Source organism: Helicoverpa zea, chromosome 22 (assembly GCF_022581195.2).
Source record: "Helicoverpa zea isolate HzStark_Cry1AcR chromosome 22, ilHelZeax1.1, whole genome shotgun sequence".
NCBI classification, from domain to species: Eukaryota; Metazoa; Arthropoda; class Insecta; order Lepidoptera; family Noctuidae; genus Helicoverpa; species Helicoverpa zea.
Genome location: NC_061473.1, coordinates 8,050,155 through 8,064,628, shown reverse-complemented (window position 1 = coordinate 8,064,628; position 14,474 = coordinate 8,050,155). Strand labels below are relative to the sequence as shown.

At 36.5% G+C, this 14,474-nt stretch overlaps 1 protein-coding gene across 1 annotated transcript in view; it reads left to right on the top strand.

Moving 5' to 3' along the window:
* LOC124641467 overlaps positions 1 to 14,474 on the top strand; it is a 41,155-nt gene that overhangs the window by 684 nt on the left and 25,997 nt on the right. The gene's annotated exons all lie outside the window — the stretch shown is intronic.

The following is a 14,474-nucleotide window of genomic DNA, read 5'->3' as shown; positions in this document are numbered from 1 at the left end:
ATGAAACCAGTGGGTTTTGAAATCAATGCGTGATGAAAAAAAAGGATAATGGGCCTTTTTCATACATAACCCATCCCTTGTGCAATAATTTAATAAATAACATTAGTATTTTGAAAAGTATCTAAACTATAAGACCTTTTATATGAAAACTAAAACGACTGTCACCTTCCAGTAAAAATTGGTTTTACTTTCTTGGGCAGATCAGAGGGCCGATTCATGGGCGGATTTAGGTTTGAAAGCTAGAATAGAGATTCTAGGTTTTAGAGAAAAGAACAGAAGACAGTGTCTTAACTGTTACAGCCTTTTTATCGTCCTACTGCTGGGCACAGGTCTCCTCTCACACGGAGAAGGATTGAGCATTAATCGTTATAAGACTTGATTACTGTTGATGTTTGAAACACATGAGCAATTAATCGACTTTGGGGATATTACACATTTCGATTCACTAGCCTTAATACAACACTATCTATCATGTTTTATCAAATAGGCCTCCTACTAAAATTATTATCCCAAAATGTTAGTCCTATAGTGAAGGACTCATATACAACTCCATGGATACTTTTTGCGTCAATGGGACTCCATGTATGTCCAAAGCCAACGTATCAAAAAAAATACTGGTTGTATTATTTGATACCTCATCATCATCAGCCTTTTTATTGTCCCACTGCAGGGCACATGCTTCTTCTCGTACAGAGAAGGAATGAGCGTTAATCACCACATTTCAGACTAAGTCCAGTTAATTGATGTCCGAGTTACGCTTTGAAACTACATGAAACTTAGAAAAGATACATTGCTAATTGCCTGATCTGAAATCGTATCCACACACTAGTACTTGAGAGGCAGGTGCTTTACCCACTAGACCTCTATAACTTTTTACTTGAAATCTACTTATAGATTTATGATGATATGATTATCACTATGATTAGTGCAACGATGCATTCGTTTCCAGCTAAGAGCTCATTAGTACCTAGCAATTTGGTTTCTCGTTTCTTACGCAAAGCCATTAAACATGACATAAAACCGCGAATATGTGCAAAATTGCAAACAAATACAATAGGAGTTTATTATTGCCACAAAATAAATGCGTTAAAATTGAGAACCTCTTCTTTCCTTCGTCGGAAGTCGGTTAAACAGCGTGATAAGCTGAGCTAGACCAAGCTACCAAAGGACAGATGTTTAGAAGATGATGTAGTAGAAAAAGCGAGTGATTGAGGTGATGAAGTACCTAGACAGTATTGGAAATACCTTATGTACTAAACCGACCCTGATATATTGTATTTAAACATATAGGACAAAGTTTTTTTATAGAAGAGCAATTCCTTGTACATTTTACTGACCCTGACCGACTTTAAGAGAGAGGACATTTTTCATAAAAGAATACCATTTTTACCTATTCTCTTCGTATACAGAAGAATAGACGTTTTTATACTCTCTAGAATTCCATAACTTTTGATCCTTATCCATGCAAATGCACTTATTTACGCAGATTTAAATAATTAAATATTACCAATAGTTCTCCGAGAAAGTCGGTTAAAAAGGCCATACAAATAGTAGTTAATTAAGTGAACTAGGCAGTCGTTAGTGAGTGCTTTTGTATCCCCAGTGAGCTAACCAGCTGAGCACAATGGCTGACTCCGAAGAGGGCGGGTATTGGCTCACCCTTGTGTTAAGCTAAGCTATTTTTAAATGTGGTAATACAGTTTTCAGTTTTTGGATAATTTTTGTGAGTGTATCACTCAATTTTTAAAGCGTTTTCGGTATTGAAATGGTGTGAGGGGTGATATAAGTAGACGCAAGAAAAATTCTGAATTGATTAACGTTTCTTAAAGAAACCTGATAAATATCATCTTTGACATAATACCTTTATTTTTCCTTTATTTCTTTGGTCGTTCTCATCTTATAAACCCCCTGTGCCTATGTCCTTAAGCTGCAATCTTCAGATTACCAGCCATTTTGTACTTTTCGTTAGATACGAAACTTGTCAAAGCGATCTTGAATTTCTTCCGGAAGGTCTATATTCCGAAGGTTTTTACACGCTTGGATCATTTCTGTTTGTAAATCCACGTTTGACATCAGTAGCACCATGATCTCTGTGATAGCAAATGGGAATTTACTATGTTTCGAAATGTATCACGAATGTGTGTGTGAATATAGTCAACACCAGCAGAGATCTGAAAGTTGCATACAGAAAAATTAAGAATTCATTAATTGCTCCTTGTATTGTTTCAAACCTCAATTTCTCCAAACAAGCCAACATGAATTGTCAAGCAGTCTACGTTTATCTATAGCAGCAACTATCAACGAAAATAGCTCTAATCATATTTTTGTATTCTCTCAAAAATACTTTACGCACGCGTTGTGTGAATCACGGGCTATTTCGGAACCACGACGACAAGACTACATCATATCCCGAGGAATTCAAATTAAAATAAATATAATAATCTATTTTAGTGTGTAGGCACTTGCTTTATGTGCAGCAATAAACAAATTGTCCACTTCACTCTATGAATGTGAGGTCTGGTATTAAATACAATTGGTTGTTTTTTGTTCGTGGGTTAGAAGATCTACTTTATGTGCCTGGAAAAAATATATTGCATATCTCATCCTCATCCTCTGAGCCTTTTTCCCAACTATGTCTAGGGGTCGGCTTCCAGTCCAACCGGATGTAGCTGAGTACCAGTTAAAAAATATATTCTATGTCGTTTTCTAAAATCCAAGCTATCTTCATAATAAAGTTCAATTAAATGGATTGAGCGATATAGCCGTTAATAAGTTTATAACATCTAGATAGACCCAGATAATTTTGTGTTAATACTAGACTATGTCGGACCAATCCGACTTTCGTCTGTAAGATCTCCGAATTAGGCTTTAATATCAAGAATAGAATCGCTCACCTAGATATAAAGGATGTAACTTATGCCCCACATTCCTTATTTTTTATGTAACCCTCTTTAGATCTAGGTGTCATCAAAGTCGAAATAAGATTAAACAACATAAATATGTCAATAATATATGAGTTTGGTTTATCTATGTATTACTATACTGAAACTACTCCAGCAATGTTTCAAGACTGGCTGTCCTATTATAAAATCAAGTTTTCAAAGCGAATGACTTACCGTCTTCTTTCAGAAGTCTAAAAACAACAGCACTGGCGTACATTTCCATATCTGATCGCGTCTTATTATACTCCAAAACAAATAATTTAAAAAAAGCTTTTAAATTAATTATTCTTTTGCCCGAATTCATTTCATTGTGAATGTCCGCTGTTTGTAATATCATTTTATCTTAATTAAGAAGTTCTTTTTAAATCAACTGCCAGAACTCGCGAAGAGGAAATAAACGTATTTTCGTTTTGCATAAAAATCTACATTTACCTGGAAAGCGTTAACAGGCAGATTATGTAAGAAGTTCTCCACTACAATTCTTGCTAAATATGCCTTTTGGTAAATCCTTTGCCTAGCCTTTTCTCAACTATGTTGGGGTCGGCCTCCAGTCTAATCGGATGCAGCTGAGTACCAGTGTTTTACAAGGAGCGACTGCCTGTCTGACCTCCTCAACTCAGTTACTCCGGGCAACCCAATACTCCTTAGTAAAAAGCCTGCCAAAGAAGTTCAACTGACAGCCGGGACCTACAGTTTATCGTGCCCTCCGAAAATGTGCCTTCCGCCAAATGACAGAATTTAAACGCGTGGATGTGAAGACTGGGTGACATAACATAACTGTGGCCTAACTCTTTGGAAAACACCAGTAGTCCTAAATAGGGGAAAACAGTAGCTAGATTTATAAAATATGGAGAAAGTACATGAGCAATGAGCATACATAACATACAATGTACGCCCAAGTAAGTACTCCACGGGTAGCGAAAGCTTTAACCTTTAGCAAAGGGAAAAGGTTAAGAACAAATGCATGTTAAATGCCAGGGACACATCTTAGAAATACATAGAAACATACGTACACACACGTACATGCTTTTAAAAATATATACGCAACTTACACATAATTATGCTTGAAGAGTGTGTCAATCCTTCACGCAGAAACGGATTGGAAAGGCAGCCACATATGTAGTTTACAATCTGCATATTCATATGGTATCGGAAAATGTGTGAACACGCTTTTGAATAACAGAAAGCTGACTGCAAATTTTTAAGAATTTCATCGAACAGAGAAATATATGTCTAACATACTTATTAGCAATTTCGTGGCATGATGGCTACTCTGTGTCTGATTCTAAATAACTACCACAACCCTCGTTAAATCCTTTCTAATATTATAAAGTCGGAAGTTTGTTGGTGTGTTTGTTTGTTACTTTTTCACACACTTACTTACTTTTCATCCCTCAAGATGCGAAAATAGCTAGTATACAGATAATTTAAGTAATTCCAAAGTTAATAGGTATGTGTTTTTTAAACTGACAAGAATTCAACGCCCTCAAATGTACCAAACCAACACAAATATTCGCATATTGTCACAAAGTAGCGAGGCGGCCGCTAAATGGCCATCGCCACTCATAATTGTGGCAATTAGGATGCATGCAGTGCTGTCAGACCGATCAATCACTTGTCTGGCGCGGTCACTAAGTGGACAACATTGATACGTTTGTGTACGCTAAGAAAATGTATTTAACAGTCCAAACAACAATTTTATTTACAACAAAAGTATATACAGAGTAGAATAGGTAGAAAGACAAAAATATGTTATAAAAGATGTACCTATCAAAAAGCTTCGAAAAACTCCTCATCGCTCATCGGGAGCATGCCCAAAAGGCTGGCAGCATTGTCACGCTTTTCCTTTTCCATTCCAAGGTAACCAGGTAACCAAGGTAGTAACCAGGTCCTCAGAAATATTTATTTGCCGAGAGAAATGTGGACATGTTTACAAAAATATTTCATGAAAAACACAGACTTTCCTTAACATCAAAAAGGTATACAATTTCATGCAAAACATGGGCGTTTGCATCAAACAGTAACTATCCATCACTGTCTATAGAATGCATTTTGCAATTTTGATTGAATTTAATAATATAATAAATTATGAAAATCCCTGAAAGTCATTTAATTGCAAGCTTACTATAGAAAAATCATTTTTCTTTATGCTAAAAACAATCAAATTCCATAAAAGGTATGTTAGTTCGACTCTGGTTTTCCTAAAGTAACTACATAATTCTTTCATTTAATAATAAGCTCTATACTCTATGGCCTGATATGTCGTAGCTGCGAATTGACACAGACTTAAAATGTTTGACCATGATGTCCGATGGTTAGTACTTATTCTAATGGAATAATAAATTGGTGCTTAAAAGAATAGCTTACAGCTAGTAAGTACCTATCTATATGATAGATATGGTCCTCTATTAACTATGACCAGGAGTGGACCTATAATAATGTTATGGCTAGCTTTGGAGGCAATATTTAAAAAATCTGTTGGGCAATTAAAAGCCAAAAATATTCAAAAATAATGGCACGTGTGAACATATAATAGGTATGCAATATGAATGATCTGCAGCATTTCGCAAGTTTGATTCCCGCCCACGACAGCTAACATTGATTATAATCTGTGTGTTGTTGGATAAAGTGTCTAGAAAAACACCAACAATGATGTTGTTGATAATAACGAAATCCTGATATCACTCGCCAGGGACATAGGGCTTGCAGATTTCTGCATTCCTTCTAACTTAAGCAACATTCACAATACATTAGAAAAAATATGCTAGAATATGAGGCAAAAACAAGAATTACTAAAGAAAAGAATATAAATTTTCTTCTTATTCTCATTGACAGTTAACACAGTCTATCTACACCGATGGTCTATCTACACCAAATCATTTAATGACCACTTCTAAACCACTACGAGTGTGCCTGTACTTATTAAATACTCATTTCATTGTACAGAGCCATTTAATTTAGCAGTTCAAATTCTAACAGGCGATTAGGCTGTCGCTCGCGCCAAAATCTTCTAAGTAATAATAAATACGCTATTTATTATTCTAAGAATTAACCAATAGCCATCATTTGGTTGCGACGAGTACTATATGAGCTGAACGAAGGCCAACCTTATTAATATAAAAATAAATAATAATGTTACTCGGAATATAGTCTGTGACGCGCATGTCTATCCTGTTCGAATTAAAAAGTTATGATCCTCGGTTCCCGCCGAAACACTGGTACTCAGCTGCATCAGTTTAAACTGGAAGCCGACCCCAACATAGTTGGGAAAAGGCTAGGCAGATAAAGTAATTTTAAAAGATTTTAGCTATACGTAGTTATTCCAAATAATTGTACCTGACCAAGTTTTTGCATATATTTAATAGGCTGTTTACTAATTAACGCCTTGTCTCATTCCATTTATCTGTAAAAGGTTTTTGACATTTATCTTGGCGGGAAAATATTTTCACGAATTTTCATGCGTCTCGGCTTAAGATTGTTAAAAGATTGAATACATTTTACGAAAATTAATTTAAAAAGTTTATATTAATTATTTAGTAAACTTATATATTTTGAGCAAAATGCAAAATAAACACATGAAATTGAAGTTTAGTTTAAACTTTTAAATACAAGAAAACAAATATCGCTCGAAATTGCGTTTTAATAAATTATCTTTAAAGATATACATTTGACATCAAGTATGTGGCTACTGTCAAAGTTCTATCTCTATTAGGCAAAATAAAAGATAGATAGCATATTGGGAACGACCGTAAGACAAATAAGTATTTTGATGTGAGGATCATCCAGCGATTGCATACTTATCGTGTGTAAACAAGACGTTACGTAAAAAATGGCCGCCTGTCAAATTTTGGCGCGCTGCCAGAGACAACGTAGATGATTCAATACAAGATAATTCGTTCCGCTGCCTAATTTTTGTTTTGTATTTATTAAAAGAAAGCAGAATGAAGCCGATTGCAAAATATTATTTTATTACATCTGCTGTATTGTAATGTGGCTGCTTAAAGACTTAAGGTGGATTTTTGTAATCTATCCGCGATTAGGACTTGAACCGAATGTTTGGTGCAGTTGACAGCTGTCAGATAGGGCAGTCGCTCCTTATAAAACTCTGGTCCTTACTTGGTTTTAAGTCCAGAGGTATTTATAAAGATGGACAAAACACAACAAGGAGGTTTATAGGTACAAATAAGCCCACACATACGTGCCCACGCTCATTCAGCCATGTTTAATGAAGACTTAAAATGTTAATGCGTTTTAATTTAAGTTCGCTGTAAAATTACTGTCATGTGGGCTGAAGACGCTCGTCTTTATAGCGTAACTAATAATAAAGTCAAAAATAACTCGTGTCTTTTGTTGCTGTGTATGGAAAAACAGATGACTTATTTCATATCAAATTCAGTATAGAATTAGTTTGAAATGTGGGCTCAGGTACCTATAGGGTAGATCCTACCGAGGATGTGGGATTGATCGAAAGCGTTACCGTGGCTCTGGTACATAAAGGGCTTATAAAGGAACATGATGGGTTTTAGTCAATGAGAGTTTGACACTCCCACGCTGCACCGACAGCGAGAGGGCTTCATTCCCCATAAAAAAATTGACACATTTTATCCAAATTGCATGAATAAATTATTGCAAGATAAAACGGAAAACCTCGATTTTTGAAGTCGTTTAAAAAGAGATACGATGACAAATATCGAGTTAAATAAACAGCAGTTTATACTAAACTTCTAAGCTAGCCTATCTACGTAAAATAGCATAAAACAATCGCCATACGGCCAACAATTACACGCTACACATTGTAGGACCATAGACAAAGTGTGACGCCACGAGTGCGTCATACAGTAAGTAGGTCACAACCATGGAGTATAGATGAGCGGAGATGCCATAATGCAGGTGGGTCACGCGCCTTCTTCTAGGCCAAATGCGTTCAAATTGAAAATGTTTATTGCGAACTAAGTTGGTATTGAAGGATCTTATAACCAGGTATGTTCTTAGTACTTAGTTGCCTTTTAAGGCGTTGCAATTTATTACAAAAGAAATATGAATGAATAAATATAACGTGTATTATAACGTACAGTGGGCACGATTAGTTACGAGTGAACTAACGAGGCGTTAAGGTTCTTTGAGATATCTGTCAACGATTTTTGGTATTACAAAAATGATCGAGTTCAAAGAAGGCGTATAAAGGCGGAGACAGTAACGTTCCTCATCCCCTGGACACGCGCTACTTTCTTGGGAGGTTTTCCGTTAAGCAGGAGGTTTTCCGCACCTTTTTTTAAGGGAAATCATCAAATTACCCCAACGCTCTGTGGGTTAGCAGCATGAGGGTGTGTCAGACTCTTACTGACTAAAACCACAGATTACTATAATAGTTACTACGTAACTAAAACGCATCATGTTCCTTCGTAGGCCTTTTTTAAGGGCCGCGGTAATTCTTTCGAACAATCCCGCAGCCCCGCCAGGCTCCGTTATGGCACCTCCGCTAGTCATTTTGTTCTCTATGGTCACCACGAACGTATAGAGATGGAGACGACTTTCAAACAATAGTCACTTCGTTACGGACCAAGCTTGGTTTTTACTTCAACATTTTCATGGCTAATTTGAGTAAATTAGTTGTTTTAATATTTGGTACAAAATATGCACATGTGTTTTCAAAAATAATTATTTATTTAACTTTTTAGTTTTTAGATTTTTTTTATCCTCGTTTGTAAATTAAATAGCTTAATAGCCAATTCCCTCCTCACGGAGCAAGTCTCGAAATAAAGGAAATAAAAATAACATTTTAGTAGCTGCCGAAAGGAACTAAATAAAATACAAATCTGAATGCATACGATTCAAATTGAAGTCTAATTTCAGATTTTGTTTGATGCACTTATCCAAAAAACGCTGTAAAAACAGACTAAGCTTCAAATATATGTTTCTTTCACGCAATTTCCCAAGTTTCCGTAGACAGGAAAACCCACAGAAAACAGCAAGGCAAAAACATCTCACAACATTAAACTTAGTGATCTCACCTCATAAATTTTACATAGCAAATGAAGGGCTATATTACACCGTCCACACAATGGGTACCAACATAATCATGCCATAACTAGGCATCATCAATCACATGAATGATATTAGACTAAGTACCAACGTGACGCACGGAAAGTCCTCGAAACTTCTAGAATAAATAGACGTTTGTAATTTGAATAGGTAATAATATAGGTACTAAATTTATATAATGTGTGGACTGTTCTTCCGTTTACTTAGAGGGGCATATTTTAGAGAAAATGACAGATGAATTCATATGCGCGGGTTTTAATGACAGATTTGTGTGTCAATGATGCATTTGTGTTGGTTTTGGTATTTCTACATATTCAAGCTGGATTTGTAATAAGAAATCAGCCCGTTTTAAAAGAGTCTGTTGTGAGTTTTGAACAGAAAAGTATTGAAAATTAATAATTATTTATAAGTAATTCAAACTTATTTATGTGCTGAAATATGCCTAGCCTAGTCAAACTGGTCTGATAATTTAAGACCTGAATATGGGGAACCTTCAAAGGACCTTCAAATACGGAGAAATACAAACTTTTGCAAATACAGTGTACTTATGAGGTCAATCCCAGCATGGAGATTAGGTGTGGTCTCTGCTTACCTACAATATGTTGTAAAACAAAAAAATACAACCTTTAAAAGGAGGTGAAACTAGTAAACTTAGTGCTTAAAAACAACTATAGTTCGGCCATTCAGAGAATGCGTTCCTGACACGTCGCGATTGAACTGACGACGTAACTTTGCAATGGCGTTGCAGTTACGATAAAAATATTTTTGCTGGTTGTTTACCGTTTTAACAATTGAGGAGCATTAAAACAACATTATTATATCAATAATCAATGAATGTTATTACGTCGTCAGTTCAATCGCGACGTGTCAGGAACGCATTCTCTGAATGGCCGAACTTATAATATGGTATTTTCCTTACAAAGAAATCTTTTAAATCTATTTTGGGGAGTAACGAGATAACAATCCATTGTTAACCGTTTAACGGTTTGCCTTCTTAACTCTATGAAAATAAATTAAATCACGCGTGTGTAGAATTAAGCACAAAACAGAATTAAATGTTAAAACTGCTGGTATATTGTTTATTAAAATTAAAATAAGTCTTAAAACCTTTATCACTCATACCAAATTAAGCCATGACAAAAATAATAGTGGAATTAAGCAATATACAATAGTAAAAAAAAAAACAACACTTAATTTAACCATCATTCGTAAAAAACTCGTGGTACGAAACGACGCCACATCCAGTTCACTACATCTATCCTTTCCACGTTAGGCCGGGGGTCCCTGAAATCTGTCCAACCATTGTATACGACTGACAGGACTCAAAACACTGACACACAGTTGTTTCAACGCTAATTGGGGAAATATGTCCTACCAGTGTCCGGCTATGTCACTTACATGCTGTAACTATGTAGTTGGATTAAACTGTTGTGTGCTTTCAAAGTTCTGTACCCAAAGGGAAAAGAGGATCCTGTTATTAAAACTTCGTTGTCCATCTTTCTCTTCATTCGACTGTACCTGATGAAACTCCGATCCGAATAATTTTCTATTGCCCCTACAACAAACTCGTTTTATGGATAGCACGGGACCAATCGTTCGCGAGTCCGACTCGCACTTAGCCGGCTATTTATAATTTTTTTTTTGAGTTTTGCACAGCATTTCTCCTTCTTCCATACTTCTGTATTTAACGTTATATCCCAAGTGGCATTCTGTCCTGTCATCGTTTTTACCACAATCCCCATCGTTTCTTTATATCCATTGTCGTCCCCTTCCTCTGCATTCACATAATGATCTTCATTCCTCCGCATCACATGCCCACGACAGCCGCTTTTCACATCTCCTTTACTTCTATATATTGTACCATAAGTTTGTATGTTATTTATATCTCATTCCATCAACCTTAAGCTTCAGGCGTTGAGAGTGATCTAAGTTTTCACTTCACTCTACAAAACCTGTCTATCTAACCTAAGAATTTGACATAAAATCCAATATGGTATCTACTATAAATCTTCAATAAACAAGACAAGTCTGAAGCATCAACGCGTAACTTCGCTCAACTCTGAAACTTCAGTCAATCTTAAGACAGCATGTTCCAATACTTTATCTTCTATCTTTGATCTCAATGCTTGATTGATTCCTTTTGTTCTGTAGTCGATTTTTTTAGCTATCTATCCTTTGGTCTGCGATTACAGATAGAATTTTGATATAAGCTCCATATAAATTATGTCAAACAATCTTCTATCTTTAGGCGTAAACTATGGATAGATTGAATATAGAAATCTAATCGGATCTATTGATTGAGGAGGTTGGCAGCTTGTCAAACTTTGTATAGTAATCAGTTGTAATTAATTTAGTCTTATTTGTTATCTCTCTTACGTTGAGTTACACCGTTTAACTATAACGATAACCGAACCATTTTCAGTTGTCAAATCGCCGATGTGACCAATGGGCGGCAAGTATACCTACCATGATTATGATTTTGTTATCTTTATAGTTAAATGGTCATCCTCCGAGCGTTTTCCCACCTTTGTTGGGGTCGGCTTCCAGTCTAACCGGATGCAGCTCAGTACCAGTGCTTTACAAGGAGCGACTGCCTATCTGACCTCCTCAGTCCAGTTACCCGGGCGACCGAATGCCCCTTGATTAGACTGGTGTCAGACTTACTGGCTACTTACTTAGTGCAACTCATTCTTATAGTTCAGTCAATCTTGAGACAGAGTGTTCCAATACTTTATCTTTTATCTTAGTTAGATCAGTATGCTTGATTGATTTCGTTTGTTCTAATCTGATTGGGGAGTTTGGCAGTTTGTCAAACTTGGGAAGATTGATAAGTGATAAGGTGTCATTAATTTAGTCGTATTTGTTAGTTACTGTTGAGTGGTTAATTAGTTTCAATAAAAACCGTTGTGTTGTGACATTGGCAGTAATTGAAGCATGTGGGTAATGGTGGTTGGGAAAATCATCAAATGATCTCTAAGTGACAGATTTTTACGGACTAAAACCTGCCCCTGTTTCTTCTGGAGCCTTTTGTGTACCAAAACCGCATTAACCCTTTCAATCAATACCCAATACCCCAGCAAAAGTGCAAAACTGAATTAACTTTTAATAAGACTATGGATGCAAATGTTATCTACTTAAAACGACATCGGACAGAGAAGTATGGATCCAAATAGTCAATAACAGTAAAAGAGTGAAGATGATGAAGAACTTTACAATATTCCGTCATCATCTAAAGAAAACAAATGACGAATTTCATATTATAGTCAACTCTATACAAGATACTCGTAATGACGTCACAGTCCATTTAATATTAGAACGCGGTTGATCAGCAGTTTGTAGTAGCATAGTAAGCGATGCAGCGCTGTGACCTCACAATATGGCTGGTCGGTGTAACATTGCATTTTAAACTCAAAAAATGCTAAACCTATTAAAAAAAATCTTTCACTGTTGGAAAGCTAGACTCTTCCCGAGTAATGTAAGCTATATTTTATCCCGGTAAGGGCTGTTGTTTCCACGGGATGCGGGTGAAACTGGGGGGGAAACGGCTACTTTTTAAAAAGAGCATGATGCACAATTTTATATAACAGCATCAGAGAAGTGTGGACCCAAATTAGCAATAGTCAATGACAGGAAAAGGGTGAAGATGATGATATACTTAACAAAACAAATGACGAACTACATATTATAGTAAATGTCTATACAATACAAGAGACTCGTAATGACGTCACAGTGCATTTAATATTAGAGAACGCGGTTGATCAGCAGTTTGTAGTAGCATAGTAAGCGTTGCAGCGCTGTGAGCTCACAATATGGCCGGTCGATGTAATAACCACCACACAAGTGAATTTCTAGAAGGTTTATTTTGTTTTTTGACACTTACTTCTGACTTCCAGATGAAAAGCTTGCTGAATACCGAAATAGGATACTTTCTATTTGGATAGGGGAAGTAGTTCAGGACGGCAACAGATACGAAGTAGCGGGCCAAATCTATACCATATAATAAAAGCTCATGAGTTTGCTGGTGTAGTTTTCTGAATACAATAATCTCAGATACTAGTGGCCCGATTTGGAAAATGGTGCCAATGTTAGATACCCCTTTTATCGAAGAAGGCTGAAGGCTCCTTTTTATCCGGATACGCGAAGTAATTCCCCACAAGACGCGAGAGAAACTGCAATCAGAAGCTAGTCTAGTATAACTGTATCTTCTATATAATCTGTGTATAATGTAACCGATGGTTGGCAAAACATCAAAGCGTGCCCAGTCGGACTCGCTCATCAGGTGTTGCGATATGCTCTCGCCTTCACCCCTCATTGCCTTGCATCATCATATTCTATCAAGCGGCTAGCCTCTTCCCAATTATATAAAAGCCAGGACACGTTAATTTGACAGAAAGTATCAATGAGGCCCAAGTTCAACAACAGCATAGAAGTCAGTTTTTATTAAATAGCTGTTTACTTTTAAACTGAAATGTGAAAATTTATAATAAACAGTGATTTTAAGAAAACTGGTGTTTATTTTGTCCCGATAATCTGAAATAGTTCCTGCGCCTGATCTCTCTCCAGTTATGCCGGATTGTCCTCCCATCAGGCTATAAGAGTGAAGGAATGGCTGATTTACATTGAGTCAGTAACTGACGTCAGTCCACTGACAAGTCAGTGCTGACCCGGCACTGCCATCGTGGAAATTGATTTGAAGTCAGTACAGTACTGACACAATCAATTTACACGATGGCAGTGCCGGGTCAGCACTGACTTGTCAGTGGACTGACGTCAGTTACTGACTCAATGTAAATCAGCCAGAATAGAGCCCCTATTTCTGCGCAAATCCTTGTGCACTTTAATATGTCCTGCGCAGCTGGCTAATCTCCTTAAAGAGAACAGCCGCTGTGGCCGACAGTCGGATGGGACGCAATTATTATTACTATACTAACCAGGTATCAGTCAAAGAGTGGAAGAACCATATGACAAAAGAAAAGCTCAAATTAAACAATAGTAAATCGTCACTGTAGTAGTAAATAGAAATAGATCTGGCATCAAAAGAGTGCAGTAGGCACGCATGGCGATGATAAAATTAAAATGGCTAAAAATAAACTACGCATTTGAACTCGCTAGCAGATTAAACAATTTGAAAAGATGCACCAATCATTCTGGACTTTTATAAACTCTCTCTCAAAGTCCGTTGGGGCGGCAATCCGACATGACCAAGGAGTATCAGGCTTACGACTACTCTTCGAGAAATCGTCTTAGAAATTTACTTAAATATAATATGTGCCTTTTAGATATCTTTTTTCCCCCTATCGGTATCACCCGTGTCCTAAGGCACTATTTCCCGCACACAGATAAAAAGAAAAGCATTCTGATATATGCGTAAAAGAGGGACAAGGATTCATTTATATAAACTTTTATATACCTCTAATATAAAGCCTCAAAAAAAATTCGTACTCGGTAATTCCTTCTATTGGTTGTCTGGAACAAGCACTAATTAGCTAA